Source organism: Aulostomus chinensis, chromosome 7, assembly GCF_037954235.1.
Source record: "Aulostomus chinensis isolate RoL2024-O1b breed Wild chromosome 7, RoL_Achi_v1.0, whole genome shotgun sequence".
In the NCBI taxonomy this organism is placed as follows: Eukaryota; Metazoa; Chordata; class Actinopteri; order Syngnathiformes; family Aulostomidae; genus Aulostomus; species Aulostomus chinensis.
The window spans coordinates 16,551,705-16,575,034 of record NC_141326.1 but is presented as its reverse complement, the minus strand read 5'-3'; positions in this window follow the sequence as shown (position 1 = coordinate 16,575,034).

The following is a 23,330-nucleotide window of genomic DNA, read 5'->3' as shown; positions in this document are numbered from 1 at the left end:
AGATGGCTTCACTCCCACTTTCAGCTAGAAGTCAAAACAGTGTTTTCATGACTGTACCTTCACTTTGACCTGAGGTCAATTCAAGTCACCACACCAGGAGTTTTGTATCTAGATACATCCAATCAGGACATCCCTGAATTAGGCCCCGGAGCTAAAACCTCACTAGACCTCAACATAATGCTGACAGTCAGACCCAAGGACTTGACTATGTTTCGGCGGACTTCTCGGAGGTTTTATATGCAGACAAAGACTAGATGCCATTATGTTACATTTAATTTCTACGGTGCTTTTGCCGAGAAACATTACAATATTAAGAAACCATATGTATTCTACTTGGAAATAAAGTCTTCAGATACACCAAGAACAACTTTTCAAAGAAAGGTAGTGCAACTGTAACCTAGTAGATTCCTTCTGTGCTGTCATCAGCTCTTAAATAGTCCTTCCCATAAAAAAGTAAAGCAAAAGCCATAACCCTCTGCTCCATGAAATCAAGACTTCACTCCCTTGATTCCCCATTAAATCTTCATGTTTAGTTCACACCCTGAGCAGCATGCTGATGAGGGATCAACCGGAGACTCTCAAAACTGAGCAATCTGCCTACAAGGCCAGATGAGTTGTCACCCCGCTTATGTCACGCTAGCTTGAGAACACATTTGCAAGTTAAATTGTTATTCTGATTCTGTGTTATCGTCTCAGTTTTGTAGTAAATGATGCAGTTCATGTGCTAGAAATCCTACCCAAAGCTTGCAAGCTATTTCTGCTGCCTCGATTTAGCTGCAGGGGTCAGACGTGATTTTTTTATTATTATTATTATTATTATTATTATTATTATTACTACAACTACTACAATACTTTTACCAAAGTACATCATAAAAAATTTAAACTAATACTTTGAACACTTGAAACACTGATTTCAACATTGCTGCTGCTACTGTCACTGTGTTGAGCTTTACTCATATCATCTGTAAGGTTCCTCTTTAAAAAAGAAAAGAAAAGAAGCATAAGCTATTTAAATATGACAAAGTCTTCAATCTATCACACTGCGTAACGACAAAACCAAATCTGCCTCCATGAAGAGTACTCACGGTTTCTCAGAAGCTGCTTTGTCTTAGTTCAACACAGCGTTCAAACCTCCTCCAGCAGTTGGCCATGAGGTCATTGACCGTAGCTGTGGCATTTTGCAGCTCCCCACTGCCGCATGTTTATCAAATGTCAAACAGCAGTGAATGACATGTGTGTGTGTGTGTGTGTGGGGGGGGGGGGGGTCTGAAAGTAACAGATGATGAGTGAAGTGTTTGTGTCATCCTTGACGGGGTGTTAAGAGACAAACAGTGAATCGAGAAATGGCAGAATTCACCATCGCGCTTCATCATGTCTCAGAGAAAAACACCATATGGGACAGAGGGAGAAGTTCCTCTTTATGAATTCAAAATACACATTTTCAAGCAGAAAAAATTTCATGGAAACCCAGAAAAGAAAAAATATTACATAATTCCTGTGTTTGGGTGGTTGTGATTTTGCTGAGTGGTTGAAAAGTGCTTTTACATGTGTGTATACATGTTTCTGGATTATATAATTGCTTTGCTACTGACTGTGATGCATTTGTGTAGTCACATGTGGACAGAAGGAAAACACAAGTCAGAGCCGTTTATAGACCTTTGAATAGCAGCTTTATGAGTAATTTCACTCTTATGCTGTGTAACCTCTAAAGACCCTAGTGGCTGTGTGCTGCTGTGTGTGTGTGTGTGTGTGTGTGTGTGTGTGTGTGTGTGTGTGTGTGTGTGTGTGCGCGTGCATGCGCACACCCCTGCACTTTTATAGCCTTGCAGTATCACACGCCGGGGCATGATAATTTCCTTAATCATGGAGGGATTCTCAGAGGAAGAGAGTGTAATATAGCCAATTACTCTACCTTCCACCATTAATGATGACAGATATTAGTTTGGGAGGTAGCACAAGGTAGCTGGAAGGATGTCCACCTCTAATGAAATACAGAGCTGCAGGATAAAGAACACCCAGTAAACGCACCTCTTACTCTTGTCAATTAAAAGGAATGCTTTGGAATTTCAGGGCCTGTCAACAGATAATCAGCACATTTGACCCAGCAGCAAAGAAGCCCTCAATAACTCCAGAAGCTCTCCTCTCCGACTGTCCTCTGCCCTGCGCAGACCTGCCACGTGTCTCCAAAATGATTCTCTTGGTATTTTCTGACTAAGTACACAGCAAATGATTTAGAGGTCAAGAAGGTGGTTTTCTATGCCCTCTGGGTCAGCACCAGGGGACAGCTGATCTGGTCATGCACCCCCATGTCTGCGGGAACACCTTTTTTTTTTTTCCTTTTTACTTAAATTTGTTTAATAATTTTTAAAATCTAGAAAAAAAATGTTTTTACCCCTCCATGAATGTTGAAAAAAAGGCCACCCAATGCAGAACTAATAGTCTACATCCCATCCACACTACCACTAAGACATTAGCATAACATTAACTTTAGCAAAAAAAAACTAGCAACACGAGCAACTAAGGCCTAACTAATAGCATCTGAAACCAACTGTACTTTAAATTCTAAAATCCACAAATCTTTTCAAAACAAAAATTAAACAAAATGCACCGCAGTTCGACCATAAAAGCAGCTGACAGAAGGCAAAAGGCAGGCGAGAAGAGAGTGGGATTGCCGTCAGAGGTCCTCCTCCATACCGGCACCAACATTAACATGAACGGTATTTATATCACATGTCATAGCGCATATTGATGCATGTATGAATAGAGGCGCATCGCCACCGACGCACAGCGGTGTTATAAATACACACGGCAGACGCAGCGCCAGAACACACTCAAAAAACTCAGTGGCAACAGGCCACTCCAACGCTGTGCTGTACATTAACTCACTTCTACACAGGAGGGGAGGCTTGGTGTCGTTGAGCACGGATCGTGTGTCGGTTCCCTTTCACAGGACAGCAGCGGGGGAAGAGTTGAGTCCCTGACGCCAGTTAAGAGGTGACTGACGGGTGAGAAGAGCGTGTTATGGGCCGGGTGAGAGGGCCTGAGGGAGGCGATTCGTGTTGGGAAATGCGTGGCCATCCTATGCTTCCAGCACTTTCTCTCACTTTACAAAGACGTCATGTTAACATCTTCCAAGACTGTTTGACCGACGCTTAAAAATCCGAGCGCCTGCATTCAACCATGTGTTGTTATTATCATCGTTGAGGAGAAACTGGTGAAGGTGTCTTGGTTGGCAACTCAGAATCCTCCTCCTCCTCCTCCGCCTCTTTACAAACTTAAGGACACCGCGTCGTTTCGCCATGATTCTTCACGGTGTAAACGCAGGTGACTACACCACATGGGCCGCAGCCAGGTGTCAGGCAGCTGCTCTGCAGTGCGCTGCGGCCGATACTGTAGGAAAGAGGAGGGGCTGCTCTTGCCTGTAATTGGTGAAAAGGGATGTCAATCAAACAATCCGACCCATCGTCATCATCATCATCTTTTATAGTATTGAACATATCCACTGGTTTAGAAGCTACAGAACTGAAACTGAATGGTGGTCCGAAAATGATACAGAAGTCCCAAGTTTCCTGATTGAAAAATATTAAAGCGAGATTTAGGGTGCATTTCCAGCTCACCATGAGGAGCATAAGAGTGAATGGTACAGTATGAGACAATTAACAGTGTGTGCACCTCTCCCACTGAGGCTGATTGGCTTCCATATCATCTCAAACATCCAGTTCATTGCAATGCAACGCCACCGTTTGAACCTCAAATGAAAAATACAACAAACGAAGCAGTACTGCAGCGGTGTGTATCTGCTGTTAAGAGGACTTTAGAACTTCAAAACTGTGTGTGGGTTTAGATGGTGGGATTCTTTGTTTAATATGAAGTGTTGTTGTTGTTTTGGTGATACGATCTGACCGTGCAGAGGAAGATGTCAACGCTGTCTTGTGTGCGTGAAGCTGCAGGTGTTGTGACTCGGGGGCGTCTCTGAATGTGGGTCCATCAGTGACGCTCTAACTCTCTGTTGAATTTTTCAGCAACATCTAACTTTCTAATAAATCCTGAACTTAATCCACTTTTGTAGTTTATGAACATTTTTGTCGTGTGATGTCTCTTCACTTTCCGTTAATGTCTGAGGAAATGAGGAGCAGAAATGAGAGGAACCAGGAGGACAAATGACAACTTAATGACAATGGCAGTCTGTTGATGCCAGAAATGAAACCTACGTGCGTCACTTTGAGGTATATCGCTTCTCAACTGCAAAACAAGGCATGTGTTTTTTAACGCTCTGCTTCTTATCCAGCCAGCCTGATTCACTTGATGCAGATGTATCTCCAAGATTATATCTGGTGCATATATCTGTACATCGGTGAATTTTTACACCCCAGATATTTAGACTCTGAGAAAGTACAGTTTTCATCTTTCACTCAAAGTTGCCATGCATTATGACATCAAACCTACTTCTCTGAGTTCTCAAAAATTCCCACGCAGGCCATTGTGAGTTCAGTAGGTGTTAGGAGTTTGGAACTTTCCCACTTCTCAGTTGCTGATGACTACTAGATGAGAGGGTAAATACCACAAATATGTGTGTAAAATTAGCTTAGCATACTGAGACTGGAAACAGGTGGCCTGTTTTGCTAATACCTGCTGCAAGCCAAGATAAAGAAGAAACTCAACTCCAGGCAATTAGTTGTTGTTTTTACAGAGAAAACACACAAGAACATGTAGATTTAGAGGACACGGTGGCTAGATGGCCTTTCCTCTGCTTCCTGGGTTTCTATTTATGCTAAGCTAACTAGCTGCTAGTTCTAGCTTTATTACATCTGTCTACATTCTGTGTTATGTCTTTCACACTTCTTTCCCCACTATGACCATTATAACCCAGACTACATCACAAGGTTTGGTTTCACAGACTCACATTCAATTCTGCATGGCTCACACAACACAGTAGCAACAACTAGGTTTCCATAGCAACCCTGAAGTAGTAGCAGTCAATGAGGTTGTATAGTATCAATCTTCTGATCCAACTCTGGGGAACAAAGCAAAATACACACCTCCCAAAATGGAAGACATTAATGATAGGGGTTACGTTGCAGCTGTTCTCCACAGATGAGATCACGCTTGTTTTAGATTAAGACAGAAAGGTTACAAGAGGTTGCAAGATGTTTGGGGGGGGGGGGGGACTCACCAGGGATGCCCCTGTTCAACTTTTGCAAACGGTTATCATAGACCCTGTTAATTGCACAGACGTTTTTAATTGCGAGACATTTTATATGTGTAGTTTGCCGTTGGTTGCCTCTGCTGTGAGATTTAACAAGCTGTCTGCAGGCTTGCTGGTGACCCAAGATAGAGTCATTAGTGTTTCTCTCTCTCAAAGCTTAAGGGCAAATGTCATTAGCATCACTCCCTGTGTCAAAAGAGCATCTGCGTCTGTTGCGCTGGTATCACATCCTCTATCACTCATCCCTGGAGGACCTCACAGTGTATTACCACTGGCTGAAGCAACTGCCATTCATTAGGCTAATCACAAATGTAGAGGTCCACTGTTTCATGCAGAGTGAGCAGGATCAAAGTGCGCCCTTTGTCGGTAGGAGGCTTTAACACATGCAATATTTTGCCGGGCACACAGATGTGCACATCTAAGGCTTTTGATCACCTAGATGACAACGCTGCTAGCAGCCAGGGAGCCAGTAGAGAACAGAACAGAGTTGGAATCAGGCCTGACACCGGTGCTTCCTCCTGAGCAGCAGCAGGAACACAGGCAGGCAGGACCTGTATGTATGTACAATATCAAAACCACTCAGGGATCAAATTCTGGCCCCACATTTGACACTCAAAGCTCCACTTTCAGCTGTTCAAAAAATACTTACCTATATTCATAATTATTAGTTAAAATACATCTGAAATTAAGAAGGGTTTTGCTTTCAAAAGCTTAGAATAAACTATTTCTATATGTGGTGCCTCTCCCTTTTCTCTTAAACCTTCATATTATTTGCTTCAAATACTGGCTTAGTATAATAATTTACCCGAAAGGTATCTTTATAGTGCTACCAAATAGGATTCCTGAGTGCACAAAGGTGTTTTTTTTTTTCTCTCCTGCATCAATTATTTTTTTACTCCAGAATGCAGAAACAGCCCATCACCAATAGAATTGTGGTAACTCTTCAAGGTTATGTCCACTTCTGCTGTACAATCTACTGCTCTGACATACTGTATAATAAATCCAGTGATAATAAGACACGCATTCACCAAATGTTTCCCTCTTCACAAATGTCTTCCTAATATGTAGAGAATATATACAGGACGTGGAACGAATTCTTCCACGTGTAATAGAACAGAGTGTTGAATCAGGGGCTCTTATCATGGTGCACCGTACTTGGCAGTTCCACCAGAAGAAAGCTCAGGGCGACATATTCACTACTAATCTAAGGTGCAGCGTAGCGCAAACCTGCTGTCATACAACAATACACTGATAAAGGAGTGAAGTCCAGTCTGAGTGAGAGGGAGTTGGGTGCGTGGGGGAGATGCATCAGTGATGAGAGGTGAAGGGCGGTGGATTATGCATGTGTGATTTGACTGATTCTCTCTGATATTCTGATTGCAGCTGACTGCCTGTCACTTGTGTACCCAGATTGTCTCAACAACCCGCAGATACTTTTGGCAGCTCCTTTATTGCACTGACAGTCTCATACTTTCAGCTCCGTCAGTGTACGCTGCTAGCAGGTACAGAGTGAGTGTTTTCAGCTGTGTGCTGTACTGTTAGGTGTGTACTTGCGTGAGCGGCCTCCTTACTCCACCTTGCACTCTGCCTAATTGAAACAGATGGAGGAGGTGAGGAGGAGTGCTGTGGGAAGGGTGATGAAAGAAAAGGCACAGAGCATGTGGAGGCCATCAGGAGAGGACGTGGCCAGGGTCCACATATGCAGGGGGTTTGCATGCACAGTTGCAATTGGGCAATGCTTAGAGCTCCATTAGGTCATTTAATTGGACTATTGTTGTTGTCCCAGTACAAAAGAACAGGGGCGAATCGATTTATTGATGGAAGTATTCCGTCTCTTGAATGCTAGGTGGCGGTAAGCCCTCTTACTGGTTGTAATCAGACTTTCTACTGGGTCACCTTTTGTATCACATACAAAACAAGTACACAAACTCTTTTAGCAGAGACCGAATAAAGTTTGTTTATTCTTTTCTGTTTCAAAAATGCATTGGTTGCGCCCAAACACCTGCCACAATCATGCCTCCCTGACTGTGCACTGTTTGTCTTCCAGGTTAAACACTGTAGTGGGACAAACGCAACATGCACACAACCCTTACAAGCCAATTTGGGGCTTATTGAATCATGCATACACACCAGACCTCAACCTCAGAATCTAGGTATGTTAGTCCAACTTCAAAAACACCTTTCCATTGGGCTAACACGTTTTCATGTATTTCAAAAATCCAGTTTTAATCAAACACAATAAATAAGACATTTTCTAACATCATGTAAACATAGTGACAACATAAAATATTCTAACACACCTGATTGACTAAGAGACTTCTTCACGGTCAAATTGACAACATGAAGCTGACACGATGCTGTCAAGTTGATATGACCGAGGGTGTCATCATAATTTCTTCCATGTATTTCAGGACAAGTTATACTGTAAGATAAAAAGACCCACAAAGCTAAACGTCATCAAACGAGTTATCAAACAACTTGATAGAAACCGATGGAGGTGAAATGATTAGTCTTTGTAATCTTTACCACTCTTTAGTATTCTTTCCTTTCTTATTCCACCTGAGACCGACTTTGTTCTCATTCTGTTTCTTTAGGCTGCCGTTTCAGTGACACTTGAATATTACTGTTGGGTGTTGGGGGGGGGGGGGGTTTGTTATGACATTGTTTGCCATTTTATTTTGTTGCTTGAATATTGCAATACTGGTGGGAATGTCTACATGTATTATGTTGTCTTGACATCTCGTATTGCCACTGTCATCCCTTTGATATCCGTGCTACTTGAGGAATTGCTAATCCTGTACTTGTTCTAAATGAGATTTCTCTTTTATTTTTCTGCCAGCTGCCAAAGATACTCATGCTAAGGAAATGCAAATGTTAAAGTGAGCCTATATGTATATAAAAGATAATACAAATATTGAATGGACTGAACAGGCCTACCACACCAAAATTTTTCACTCTGCAGGAAGATTAGCAAAAGCGATTCCTCCTCAGCTGGGAGGGGTGCAGTAAGATCTGAGCTTGAGATTAATGAAATAAATAAAAGAGTGAGCTGAACTGGAACTTAGTGGAAATACAGGGTACATAAGTTCATTGATAACCCCGCTGTATGGTTATATTGTAGAATCAAATGCTAATTTTACAAAAGTATATCAAATAAAATCCCAGCATTGAATCCAATAGATGTAAATTCACTGCTAAAAATGAAAAAAAAACAAAAAAAACAAAAAACCAAAGCAGGCTATATCACCAAGCAGTTACTACAATGATAGAATGACTCATTCATGTTTTCATATAACCTACCTGAAGAGCTGGACTCCAAACACCGGTGGAAAATAAATCTGCTGAATTCCAAAAGAAAATATACATAAAGAGAAAAAGTAAAAGACTAAATGTCGTAAAATGTAGCAGCAGACTACAAACAGCATGAAGAAAGTTGATGTTCCTCTGAAAGTCTAGAAAGGTTCCCCATGCAGCTGTCTTGATAAGACGCCTGGGCAAAACTTGACTGCTGCTCTCAGGCTGTCGACCTGACTACTCTGTCTGTGTGTGCGCACGCATGTGTGTGTGTCTGTTTGTGTGCGCGCGCACAAGGAGGGTATACCGGCCTCCTTTCATTGTCTGTGGTAAGAGGATCCTGCCAGTGAAACAATATCTTTCCATTCAAACAGAGGTGAACAGACTTTACTGAGTCATGCTGAGCTGATCTTAGCCAGGCTAGCTCTGATCAGGTGGGGGGTGGGGGGTGGGGGGGCAGGACTGAATACCGCCTGTGAGTAAAGGAAAGAGGACAGCCTGTCAGCAACTGCCCAGTCATTCGTGATCAATGTCTGTGTTTCTGCATGTAGTTCTCATCAAGGAGGCAGGTTCAAAGGTCCTGGTGGGGAGTACAATGGAATGATATGGTTGAGGGGGTCTGATGGAGATGAAAGTGGGGATAGGAAATGGGTTAGATGGGGTGAAACTAATCACTTTTTATGAGTGTGCAAACTCTCCCTCTCTGCAGTTGTAATCCACACCTGCATTAATAATTCAGGAATGTATGTGTGTGTTTGTGTGTGCATTTGCACTCCCACGTGCAGGCGGGCATATGTGGGTGTGTGCATAGTGTGCTTGGTTTTTGTTACCTGTTGGAGATCTTTCCTGGTGGAAACAACAACCTAATCAGGACTTCTAGTCCACATGGAAAACAAAGACAAGTCCTAATGCAGCAAAATATAATTCCCTAAGTTTTGGTTGAGATTTGAGTTGTTGTTCATGTTTTGTGTGTGTGTGTGTGTGTGTGTGTGTGAATGGCCTGGGCCTCTCAGGGACACAAACAACACTCAAGAGCAGTTCACTGGGAACAGTTTGTGTAAGTGCTGACAAAAGTTGTGTCCCCTAAAGGTAAAATACTGATTTTCTTTGGGTCAGTGGCAAAGGAAATTAATATATGTCAATGCAAGCAGGCCAACTTTTTGAAAAATACACATATTTGCCTTCCTTCCCAGAGCCAGACAAGAAGATAGATATTCTTCTCTCTTGTGCAATAGGGAGCTGAGACCCACAGAGACGAGCTGACTGCAAGTTAGCTCAGAACAATGAATTGTAGTGGGTGGAATGTGTTAGCATACAACCAAAAGTTGGCATGTTCCATTAAGAAAAAGACATAACATTAATGGGACTGCTACATCTATCACAATGACCTTCCTCTGTTTTTGTCCCTCAACATGATGTCCTGTTGGTTAGCCATGACCATTTTGTCAGTCTGGATCTGGAAATCCCACAGGATCGTAGCTCGGTTGTTCTCCATCACTTTAGGGAGGGTCTTATATTCTGACCTTGGGACCTCCAGCCCATACTCAGTGTAGATGCTCCTGTATATGCCAGCCACTTAGTTTATGGCTTTCTATACATGCTGTTCCTAGCTTAATCTCACACGATGCTACAATGTGCTGAACTGTCTCAGGGGTGTCTTTACATAGCCTGGGGTCCTGTCTGGTGTGGTACACTCCAGCACTCACACAGTGGTGGTAGAAGTTACCTCCAGTGCTCATCAGGAGCAATAAGGAGCTCCGTAGCTTGCTCAAGGACACCTCAACACAGTCCTTAAGGATCAAACCAGCCACCTCTTCCCACAAGCCATGCCAAACCCTGCCTGTGTGTGTGTGTGTGTGTGTGTGTGTATTTCTTGCGCTGAAAGGCAGCAAAATGTCTTTTACTCTGTTGGCTATTCACCAGATCTGAATTAAGCGGATAAGGATTTACTTCTGATAATTACCACTTCTAAGCTGTGACGCGACATCTTTATCAGTATGATTCTCCTCAACACACACACACACACACACACACCTTCACATATGCCTGCCCACCTAATATTCCTCTCACTCCCCCACCTGAGAAGGGCAATGCCTGTCACTCATATCAATGAGATTTCTAGTTGTTTAACAGTCTGTGAGTCAATCCCTCACTCTCAGAGTCTAACTGATTCACCTCAAACTGAGCCAAAAAGACAATTAACATATTCATGGTGTAGTGGAACCATGCTGACTAAATCTGATGAGAGTCACCTTCAGGGACAGCTGCACCTGATTTCCACTGGTCAGTGTGAGTTGTCTTCTAAACAGACAGAAGAAGGCAAGGGGAGAGCACGCGTCAGATGCTAGCACACTGCCAGTATACATCTTTTGACAGAGTTTAAGCTGCTGTACCCCCCAGTTGGCAGGGAACATTAAACTTAAAGTAAATCTTAAATTATTTGAACTGAATAATAAAATCTAAATGAATAAAATGTACAGTAATAAGCGAATAAAGTAAATGTTTCTACTATTTAGAATGTCCACCAGAATGTGCAATATTATATCAGGATATTTCAGTTAAAATATGTCGTGTACACAAATTGAAGGCAATAATATTCCTACATAAGACAAATTTATGTATAACATAATGAATATGACCGGTTATTCAAAATGATAAAGAAACTTGAACATTTTTTGAACACTGAATGAACAACACACTGATTCACATTTTTTTCTACATTTTCATCACTTGAAGGTCAGCGATGTTATCATAATATTCTGGCAATCTTGAGATATCTTTAATAATAAAATTGGAAAAAATAATACCAAAATATTGCCCATCACCTCAACAGTGAGGGCGGCACAGTGGTGCAGTGGTTAGCATTGTTACCTCACAGCAAGAAAGTTCTGGGTTTGAGTCCCGGCTCCAGCACAGGATCTTTCTGTGTGAGTCTCCATGTTCTCCCTGTTCCTGTGTGGGTTCTCTCTGGTACTCCAGCTTCCTCCCACAGTCCAAAGACATCAAGAGGAGACGAGGCTGATTGATACTCTAAATTGACCATGAGTGTGAATGGTTCTTTTTTTCCGCCTTTTTTGAGAGACTCACCTGTGCCTCATCTGTTAATTAGTCCTGTCAGCCAGCCAGTTTTCCTCAGTCGGCTCCTTCGCTGCACTCGTGTTCTCCCACCTGTTTCTCCCATGATTGTTTTAGTTTGTGTTTCATTTCCTCTTGCCTCATCATCTGCACGTGGGTTCATTTTCATTCTCGCTGTACAAGCTTTGAGCTACCAAGCTAGTAGCAAGCTACATGCTAAAATTATGTTGTCGAAGGTTTGGATACTAAAATAATGCACCTCTACTTATTTGTCCTCTGTGCTGACTCAGTGCAAGGGAGGGATGTCTGGCAGTGCAAACCTAGGGACAGATATTTATTTTAGTCTTTTGTCTTTAATCAGGTTAAACCAATGTCATGTTGCTAAGCTCGCCACTCTCAGTAGACTTCTATGAATACTTTGTCTTACTAGCATGTCCTTGCGCTATCACAACTTTATCCCCATGTGCAACAGATTAGTTTTTAATATGTTTGAAGAGTTTATTTTGTTGACAGTCAGGACTGGATGTACATATCCATCCACCTCACCAGGGACCATGTAAGACTTTGTTGTCAGGAGAGTCACTGCTGTACTTTCATCATTCTAAAAGATGCGTGTAGCCTCTGACAAAGACAGGAAGTTACGCTTGTGCACTAGGCCACAGCAGCCTCTGGTGATGACAGCTTTTGATCGTGTTTGAAAATGGTGAACATCAGCATGTTTAAGCGGGCAGTTTTATTTCAGAACTATTTATTTCAAGAAAGACAGTCACACCTGTGTATTGCCCTGCAAAATATGAAACGGTTTTAAAGATCTTTGAGACAAATGACAAGCATCTTCAGCACTGACAGACAGAATGTGGAAAGACAAGGAACAGCTTTTATCGAGCGTGACACAGAGAAATGGGATGCGGGTTTGTGGGCATTGGAGCGGTAATTGATTCAAGGGTCTAGATGTGCTCAGAGGCAAACCCCAGGAACATTGTTGTCTGGCTGCTGATATGCAGTGGGATAGCTTAAATACCTATTTGAAGAGGAGAGAAAGAGGGGGAGAGAGAGAGAGAGAGAGAGAGAGAGAGCTCCATGGAGAGTCCCTTTAAATGGATGGCTGTGGCTAATAGCTTGCCATGCTAATTCAGAGTCAAAAATATAATTAGACAATTTGTATTGTGATACTTGTTAATTCATTTACAGCCTTTCCACACCAAATGAATTCCATGTGATTAAACCAGTCTGGCATTGGAAGTGGTAACAAGGATGATGAAGTCAGCGCAGAGACACTGAGCCTCATTATGCAATTGAGGAAGTCTAACACTGAAGTAGTCTCTTCAGAGTCCAGGCTGATAACTAAAGGGAACAGAGCCTTTGCCATCAGGGCTCCAAGGATCTGGAACCACCTGCCAGAGGAAATGAGTCCTGGCTTCTCTTACAGCGTCCTTTTACAGGAGAGAATATCTGGAATTCACCTGACCTGCCAGATTTTGTGGCTTGATTTTGAGTTAATGGTTTCAATGCCAAGTTTATGATTTTAACTGTTATTCAAACTTATGGTTTTAGTTTGTCTTCATCCATATGTATTAAGAATTCTTTTTTAAAATCATAAATCATCTTTTAAGTGCTTTTGAAAGGTGCTAAAATATGTATTTCGTATTATTGTTATTAGTTTTAATAGTAGAAGTTTATGGTGTAGGTATTACCACTTTAATACTCTGTTGAATATTGAGTGAATAAACCCACTTTTGGGGGGAACATACTTATTGTCCATCTTACCCAGAGCTCGAATAAAAGAGAGGTACCCTTCTGTGTGTAGGAACATCAGACCCACAGAGTTGGACCGACTGCTAGCTAGCTTAGCACAATGGATGGTCGTGGGTGGGCAGGTTGGCATACCTCTTACTAAAACTATCAAAGAGGTTCAGAATCTTGGTTTTTCCAGAGGACAAATTCCTCATCTTCCCTTACAGTGCTGGTCTAGATTGTTGTCATTCTTCTAGTCATCAACAAATGTTTTGTTTTGTTGACTGATGCTTTAATAGAGTTTTTGAGCATGAAATCACCACGCCAAGTAGTTCGGATTCTAAAGTTACTATGCTACATGATTTGAAATTGAAATTCCACATCGGATGTATGCACAATCTGAGGTATATTAATACACTGAGACCATTTTAAAGAAAAGTACATTTGATGACCTTCTTGGAGGTATAATACTAACATGCCACCCACTACCATACATTGTGTTAAACTAGCTAACAGTCGGCCAGTGTCCGTGGGTCTCAGCTCCCCACGGCACACCCAGAAGAGAGAAGGGTATCCATCTTCTTGTCTCATTAAATAATAATTTTATTTCTCAAAAAAGTGCTTCTCTGATAAGTAGTAGAACTTCCGTCACTTGTAGGAAGACAAATACATTCATCCATTAACTTGTGAAAAACATGTTAAATGGACGGTCTACAATAAGATGTTTCAGATAAGAATAAATTGATCAGAAGTAGTTTTTTTTAATAATTGTTAACCACAATTTCTAAACCCTCATAACAACTCAACATGCCACCATGACTTGAAGGTCATTATAAATTATCTGTGAAAGGGTAAACAGGGTTTTTTTTGGGGGGGGGGGGCAAACAGTGTTTTGTGATTTAAAGCACGTATTATCATTTGGAATGACGACTGACATTTGTTCATGGACTTAATACACTTTGAAATAAGAAATGTTTGTGTTTTTATATACAACTTTGATATGATAAACCGTAGGGATTGAGGACAGTATACCAGTGGCACATTTTTGAATTAGATTGTGAATAAATATGTGCCACACTGGAACATGATACACATATGTCAAATCCAAATGAGCAGAGGGGTGTAATCTTCCACCTTTTCATTTGTTTGCTTACTATCTACCCTTAAATAATAAGCTGATCCCAGCGCTGCGGTCGAGCAGCAGAGGAAGCCACGTCTGTAACAGCTGATGTAGATAAACTCTCGAATTGGAAAATAATCATTAAGTTAGCTCATGCGTTTTGCTTTCATTACTCTTTTTGTGGCTCTTATGTCATTAGGAGTGATCTGGTTGTATACTGTAACCGAGCAAAGCACTGAAGCTGCTAATGAAGGGCCCAACAATCTTGTTTGCACCTTCTACTGTGAAATATAATCTGTTTACATTCATAAGCATTTGACATCCGTTTGATCTGTGTGATGAAAATTATGTGTGAATGTATTTAAATATGGGTTTCTTACTCAAAGATAACAGCCTCTGTGTTGCTCATATCTGTAGCAAATACAGGAAAATGTTCCAACCTGAAAGAAACTGCCAACCTGAGTGCAGTAAGTGAGAATTTATTACATCTAATCAGCTCTGCATGTTGCTCTTTTTAATCAGTCTCAAAGACTAGGGGGGAGGGAGTGATGTAGTGCTGTGTAGTGGGTTAACTATGTCTGTTCTAATTGTAAATGATGACAATGCAAAATTCAAATTAGAAAAGAATGACCATTTACTTTCAACTGCAGCATGTGCATGAATACGAAATCAGAATTGAGGAGCAGGTTTTTGAGATTACACACTCGTGGGAGATGATAATACATTCAGACAGAGTTGTTTACAACCATCAGAGAATTTTCTGAACGAGAGCCAAGACGCGTCTCCAGGTGAGCAGAAACCGAGAGAAGCAGGGATGATAACATCCAAGCTAACATTTTTGGCATTAATCTCATGCAACACCAATATGTTTGCTCTAGCATTAAGCCACCTTATGCAGCAGAAAGTCAATTTTGAGTACATTCCTCAGTGCGGGCCGATTCCTCCTCTGGACTCATTTCGGTCCATCTCTCAAAGCAGCCTGCGTACACGATGAGAGCAGAGGTGAGGCAAGAGTCATGCTGAAGAAGAGGAAATCATTTCTAGAAGTTGATTTGCTGTATGATGACAGCTGGAAGGTAAAGCAGTGGATATCAGGGCCACTCGGAATACTTCTCTTTATGGAATTACCAGGCAGTTGGAAATGAAATGGTTGCAAGGGCAAGTTGTGCATGTTACTGGTGGTCCATTTTATGAAAGCAGGAACCAGAGACGGATGCTGGATTACAGGAATGTTGGACGTGGTTAAATCTGGCAATCAATGAGCGTGTGGTAGCAACCTAACAGGATCCTATGGTCACCATAACACCCTTTGAGTGACGCATTTTTGGTGACGTGTTTTTGAAGAGAATGCCAGCTTTATGTTTAGTACAATGAGAGCTTAAGTGTGGGAGCCAATGAGGTGCGTATTAGTCCAGCCAGTCCTCAAACATTTATGAGCACTTCAGCTCGTGTTGCTCCACCGAGCCCTGTTAGATTTCATTGCGTGATTCTGTGTCTCAGTTCCAGCATCCATTGTGCCAAAGAACCCTTGTATATTTGCCAGAATGTTTTCTATCCCGACTCCCTCTCTCTACCAGACAGATTAATACAGGCGTTTCGTCATGGAAAGGACAAGTTGATGCTCATATAGTCGATTCTTGCAAAATGTGCTCACAAAACTGCCTCCAGCACAAACCTCAGGCTGTTGTCATAGTATACTGAATTTCCTCTCGCTATTACAGCTAATCTTAACGATGTTTTACTGTTGATATTACTCCAATGGTATGTGTAATAGGAGTGTGTCACAATGAAGCCCTTTTTGTCAGAAAAGTCTGCTCTGAAAAACTACTTGAAGTGAAAAACTCCTTGATCTACAATTCTCTGTTTGCCCTTATTCATCACTATCTTCCATGAGAAATGCATTTCCATGACAACAAGATGATAGCAAGTGCACTCAATCAAAGAAGAATCAAAGTATGAGGAGCTGTCCATGGTCCTGTAACACTGCCTCTCTCCCTCTCTCTCTCTCTCTCTCTCTCTCTCTCTCTCTCTCTCTCTCTCTCTCTCTCTCTCTCTCTCTCCCCCTCTCGCTCTCTCTCTGACAACATAAAATGTTATAAAAATGGCAGAAAGGAGCAGGGCAGTAAAGGTGCTTGGGAACTGCCTTAATTAAAACAGGAACATTCAGCTCTACTCAGCTTCTATAAAAGCTAAACTGCATCTTAACACATGCTGCAGTTACATATGAACCCTTAGTCGTCCCATTACTGTCCAGTGTATTGTCCAGCAGAATCTGCTGGAATAGGTTTTTTTGCTGTTGTTAAAGAATAATGAGAAAATTGAAGCGAATGGAGGTCCTTTCCCACAAAGAGATCAATACAGACCTGTAAGTGTGGTCCTTTGGCGCCCACTAGTGGTGAAATTGTCCTAATCCACAAACAAGCATTTTTTTCCTCACAGTTAACTCACGGGTTCGGACAGTTAATATTGTGTGAAGAGCTGAATAGCAAGAACGAGATGAGAGGGAGATATTCCACAATGGCATAGTGGTGCTTGTTCATGGTTTGGCTCACATCCCAGTTATTACCTGCTGTGTCTCTTCTGAAGCCAAATGAACTGGCAGCATGTGGAAACTATTGTGAGCACGATATCTTAAGAGGATGTCGAGGGGTGACTTTCACCCACAGGTGTGAAGCTGTTTTGGTTCTCCTGTTTCTGTCCCCGAGTGACGAAAGAGGAATGTGTGGATATATTTTCTCTATCAGCTCTGCAGGGCTGTTTTGTACCACACCTCCAACTGCCTGAAGCATGAATCGCATTACATGCACATGCACATGCACACAGTAAGAGCACACAGACACATACGCACACGCACGGACACACACACACACACACACACACACACACACATACAGAACTTCTCATAAGCTTTGAAAGCAGAAGTCTCAAACAAAAAGCTACGATTCACATTCGTGCACACATTCTCTTTCAAGGGACATTAAATCAGATGAGTTTTCTCCTGCAGGACAATCCGTCTAATGTCAAGATGCCCAAATTTCATTCCCCTGAAAAAAAAAAAAAATCCATCGTCACCATCCTGAGTAAGAGCCAACAGAACATGACGACGGATATATATAAGATGTATGGTATCTATCAGTCACCATGATACCATGAATAGACTCTCCACCTTAATCACTGACCCAGACACACACACACGAGCACGCACGTGCACACGCACGCACGCACGCACGCTCAGGACATTCTTTCGCTCATTAGCATCACACATTCTAGTCCCTTACCTTCCTCCTAACTACAGCAACTAGGTGTCTAACCCAAACCTTAACCTGAAACTTAATCCAATCCTAAAATTAAAAGGATGGTTTAGATTATTTTGAATTGACTCCTGTTCGCTACTTACAAATGTTGATTGCTCAGAAAAAAACCCATGCTGTTTGTCATAACAGCTCTGGAAAGTTAAAAAAGACATGTATAGTCAGTGGGATCCTGCTACTGTATGTACAGGACGAGCCGACTGAGGCTCACTGAATTTCATCCACAATGAACACAAAGTTGCATGACCTCAGTGACCCCAGCTTTATTCCTAAAATAAGGTTGATGCGTACAATTGAAGACATAGAATTATAATACACTGTTTCAGAAGTTAAAATCCTTTTTTTGCTAAGATGTCATATTAGCATGGGCCATGTTTACATCTGTATATATGCTCTTTTAGCTCAGATCAGTGGGTGGAGTGTTCATGTTTTTTAATTTAACCAGTTTGTTTGCTACTGATATTTCTTCCATGATCACAGTGTACACACACACACACACACACACACACACACACACACACACACACACACACACAAACACATGACGTGCATGCTGAACTAATGCTGATAACCATCATCTATTACTGGCACGGTGAGTGCGATAGTCCCCAAAGCATAAAAAATCACTGCCAAATGGCAGAGAAACAGAAAGAGAAAACAGCTGATAAAATTCCATCAGCAGTTTCGGAGCATCTGCGTTTTTATATCTCATCTCAATTCTCTTTCCCTCTATTTCTCTCCTTTTGATCTCCCTCTCTCTCTCCCTCACACACACACACACACACAAAGGAGATGCTGAATGTAGGTCAGTACTGTAGAGAGATGTGAAAGTGAATAGTAAATCAAAACTATCAGCAGATGCTTACAGCAACGCTTCCCTAAGGCTAGACAGCAGTGCTAGACAGCACGCAAGCTAACCAATGGCCATATGCACTCATACACACTCATACACACTCATGTTGCTATATTTTCCTCTGTGAGGACATTTGTTGATATAATATCATTTCTAGCCACTTAATCTGAGTCATCCCAGTCGAATGCATTAACCCCCATCAATGACATCCAATTATCTCCACCTACGATTTGTCGTGAAAAGTGACAAGTGGATGTGGCGTGTAATTCCTTGTGTTCAAAGAAAAGACAAAGCATAAAAGAAAAGATAAATTATCAATGTAATACCACAACATAGAATGGTTTATTAATTTAAAAATACCAAGAACATTGTAACATTAAAACTCATATGAAGAAAACAGTCACCACTGTCATGTGAGCAAACCGCATCACTTTCTTAACAGGGAGTCAAATAAGGGAAGTGTTGCCAAATTTACAGAAATGGAAAGAATTTTTACTCAAGTGCTGTACTTCTGTACCATGTTGAAGTATCTGTACTTCGCTAGAGTATTTGTATTTTTAGGAACCTTTGAACTTTCCACAAAAACCCAGCTGTGGCATCGTCTGGAAGGTTACTGGCTTCCTCAGTTTGAAGGGACAACTTTGAGTAATCAGTCGTTTGGATTGGAGCAGTGAGGAAGAGGAACTCTGTACCGACAAACATAAGAGACTCAGAAAACTTTGCAGTGGTCAAAACAAATCACCAATGGTTGAACTGCAAATTTAACCATGCATAGCTACTTTTTTTACTGACTAACCTCACATTGATTGATGTGATCACTTTTATTGATCTTGAGGTGTGTCTTGTTACACAGAGAAAAGTCCACATGAAAGGATTTTTTACAGATGCTGGTTTTTTTTTTTAATTTTGCACTTGATGTTACGTGTCTTTTGTCTACCTTTTGTTCTGTCCCTTTTAAAACAAAATAAAAATATCTCTCTCTTTAATTTCAAAGGAAATATTGTTCTTTTTGCTCCAGTACATTGATCTGAACCCATCAATAACGAGTAACTTTGAAAGAAAATATTTTGTACAGTGAGCATGGCAAAACCTGTTAAGATGATATGCTCTCATTTTCATTTTAAGTTGTCAACTTCAAAAGGAGGCAGCACAGTGGTGCAGTGGTCAGCACTGAGGCCTCACAGCAAGAAGGTTCCTGGTTCGAGTCCCAGCTCCAGCACAGGATCTTCCTGTGTGGAGTCTGCATGTTCTCCCTGTTCCTGCGTGGGTTCTCTCTGGTACTCCAGCTTCCTCCCACAGTCCAAAGACATCAAGAGGGGACGAGGCTGATTGATACTCTAAATTGACTGTAGGTGTGGCTGTGAGTGTGAATGGTTGTCTGTCTCTATGTGTTGGTCCTGTGATGGACTGGTGACCTGTCCAGGGTGAACCCCTCCTCTCACCTGAAGGCTGCTGATAGGATCCAGCCCACCCACGCCCCCGCCCCTAACAGGAAAATGAAAATGATGAATGGATGGATGGATGGAACTTCAAAAGGAAACAATCAGAGCAGCACAACCGCGACAGTGACATGACCCTGACCGGGTCAGGGGGAGCAGGAATGAACACTCCCACATGCTAGAAAACACAATATCTTGTAGAATGCATTCTTCCAATCAAATACATATCATTTTAAATGACAACTTCTACCAGAGAGTGTTTATATTTTTTATTTAGAATTTTACCAAAGTAAAGGAACTGTGTATTTCTTCCACCACTGTAAATTAATGGAGCCTGAATACACACACTGGCCCATTCATTCATGAAAACTGCATCAAACTATTGCAGTTACCACAGCAGTACACCATAGACCACTCACTGGAACGAGAACAACAAAAATGAATGGCCAGCCGTAACAGTGCAAATGGAGCGTAAGTTACAAGATAAATAGAATTGATCGTTAAAAGATATTGCACATACCTATCAGGAGGGAAGCAAAAGCATAAAACCAAAGCATTTCATTTTATTTCACAGTGTCCATGAAAGGTATATTTCTGTTCCTGCATGTTTAAAGAGGTGATATCCAGGGTGGGATGAGCCTTGGGTTTGACTTGTTGATATTAATTTATATAAATCAGATCTGGTCAGAATATTAACAAGCACCAGAAATCAAATTAAGTTGTTATTTAAACAATAAATCAAAACAGATTGTTATCATCACCAAATAATCACCATATTGGCAGGATTTACCACAGGACTGTTATGTCACTCATCTTCTTCAGTCACACACACACACACACACACACACACACACACGCATATACAGTGGTAACTTATTTAGATGCAGGTAGTGACCTCCTTCTCTTCCCTGTCCACCTGAGTAAAGCATGACTCAGAGAATAAATGAATAGGCTGTTACTGGACTCTGGTCTTTACATTACAGGGTCAGCCGTGACGTCTATATCTCCTCAACCTGGTGGCTCCTGCAGCATTGCACATCTGATTTTATTCCCTTCTTGTTTGCGTAATTGACCATGCGTCAGGTCGAATCAGTGTCAGAAACCAAGGTTGCCACAGAGGACAGACGCTCATGTGTATGTCTTCGGACTAACAACTTCATTCAAGAGGCAGACGACAACAAACATTCTGCTCCAACTCTGTCCCGTAAGAGGAGAAACACCAGGCTCCAGGATGTCCAGTCCAGTCACTATGACAGTTCTGATTTGTTGTGCACCATACCATACAATTACCATTAGATACTGGTCCAACAGAGACATGGTGTGTTGCTATGTGGATACCAGAGCAAGAAAATCAACAAGAACATGCATGTAATGTGTAATTTTGTGCCAATCAAACGCTTAGCTAAATAATAATGTTCAGTGTAGGCTACTGAGGATAATTATCTCCGCAGATCAATTGATCAAACCCTCTGCATCTGTTGAACAAGCACACTGAAATATCTTAACGTTGCTACATGTCCACCTGAAATCACCCACCAGTGGCCCACCCCGGCTCATCAGGGTCATTTCTGGCCCTCGCAACACTTTCAAGAGGCAAACCTGAGCTTTTAGTGCCATAAGAAATCCCAAGTTAGGCCCGAGTGTGCCTGCTGTCTGGGTTTGATGAGTCTTGTGAACCCAGTTTCTCCCTCATAAAAAAAATTATTAAATGAAGAGATATATTTCTTGTTTTTGTTTTTTTTTCCTTTTTAAACCTGTCATGTTCAGTAGCTGGGGCAAGAGGCATCAATGTTCCTGGTGCCTTGTTGTACTGAAGCAGTTTTACTCTGCATAGGAGGAATCTGATAAACCCCTCCTATTGCCATTTATGTTTAATTTTATTAGGAATGCTATTGGTTCATTGATAAAGCTACCGGACTGAGGCTCCGGAGTGGATAGGAAGAGAGAACAGGGACAGGATAGGGAAGACAAGGGGGAGAAGGGAGACAAAAACAACAACAGCAATAGCAGAAAAAAACAAAAAAACAAAAACCAAACAAACAAACAAAGAAAAAGTAACAACAACAACAGAGAGGAGAAAAAAAAAAAAGGAAAAAACATTGGTTGCAGAATTTCCAGTGCAGGCTTACCATTTGGTTTAATATAATTTTTAGATAAATGTCTGAGTGTGTGTTTGTGGGTCAGTTGTGCGCCACATGCGTGTATGTGTGTATACGCGTGTGTATGTGTGTGTGCGTATGTGTGTGTGCTACTGTTTGTCTTGGATGCTGTGCGTAGCTGGCTGTATCTGATGTGGGGGGGCCAGGACATCGCACCCCCAGTCCAGGATAGCAGGTAGGTCAGGACCAGGCCACCAGAGCGCCCAGAAACCCCCAGGACACGGGGAGCCCCAGGCCACCCCCCCCCCCCCCCAGGAAACAGCCACAGGTCCAACCCATGCCAGGACCCGTAGGAAAGCAAAGGAGCAGCAACCCCCACCCGGAAGCAACCCACAGAGAGACAGGGCAGAGAGGACCCCAGTCCCGCTGGGGAAGAGATATATTTCTAATTTTAAAATAGGAAAACTTGTTTTCCTTTGTCTATCTGTAAGCCTTAATTTGACAGATCAGCAACCTACAACAGAAAAAACATGACCCAAAGGTATCCCACCACGAACCTAATTCATGAATGTCTCAAAAATCCAAAACAATTTTGGGGTTATGACACAGAGGTATGAGAGTATTGTTAGTTTTCAGGTCTACCCAAGCAACCTCTGATCATTTTGTACTCATCCAAATATGTTAAACGAGTAAGAAAGTGGGGCAATGGGGGGGCGTAAAGATTTTAATGTTACAAGAGGAACAGAGCAGATGTTGGGAGGAGCGCAGAGTTGCTGTCAGAAAGACTAATTTGAGGAGGAAAAAAATTCCTAATGTGTATAAGAGCAATTTTGTGCATAAGAACATTTCATGAATGAGGCTCAACCTGTTCTCGAAAGAAGCTCCAGAGCAGAACTGATCATCTGTGCTTCTCCACTGAATCAAATCGCTGCTTCAACACATCATCTAGAATGAGGAAATTATTATTAGTAGTAGTAGTAGTAGTAGTAGTATTAATAATAATCATCATCATAATAATCATAATAATTATAATAATTTGGTGTGTAATCAAACTTTATTTTTGTCTTAAAAAAAAAAAGATACATCACAGTACAGTGTCAACTACGACAGTGCCTGCAGTGAGAAAGCCTGGTGTAACTAATGAAATTACATTGTGTTGTGTTCAGGTGCACAGCAACATAACATTTAGCAAGTGTTTG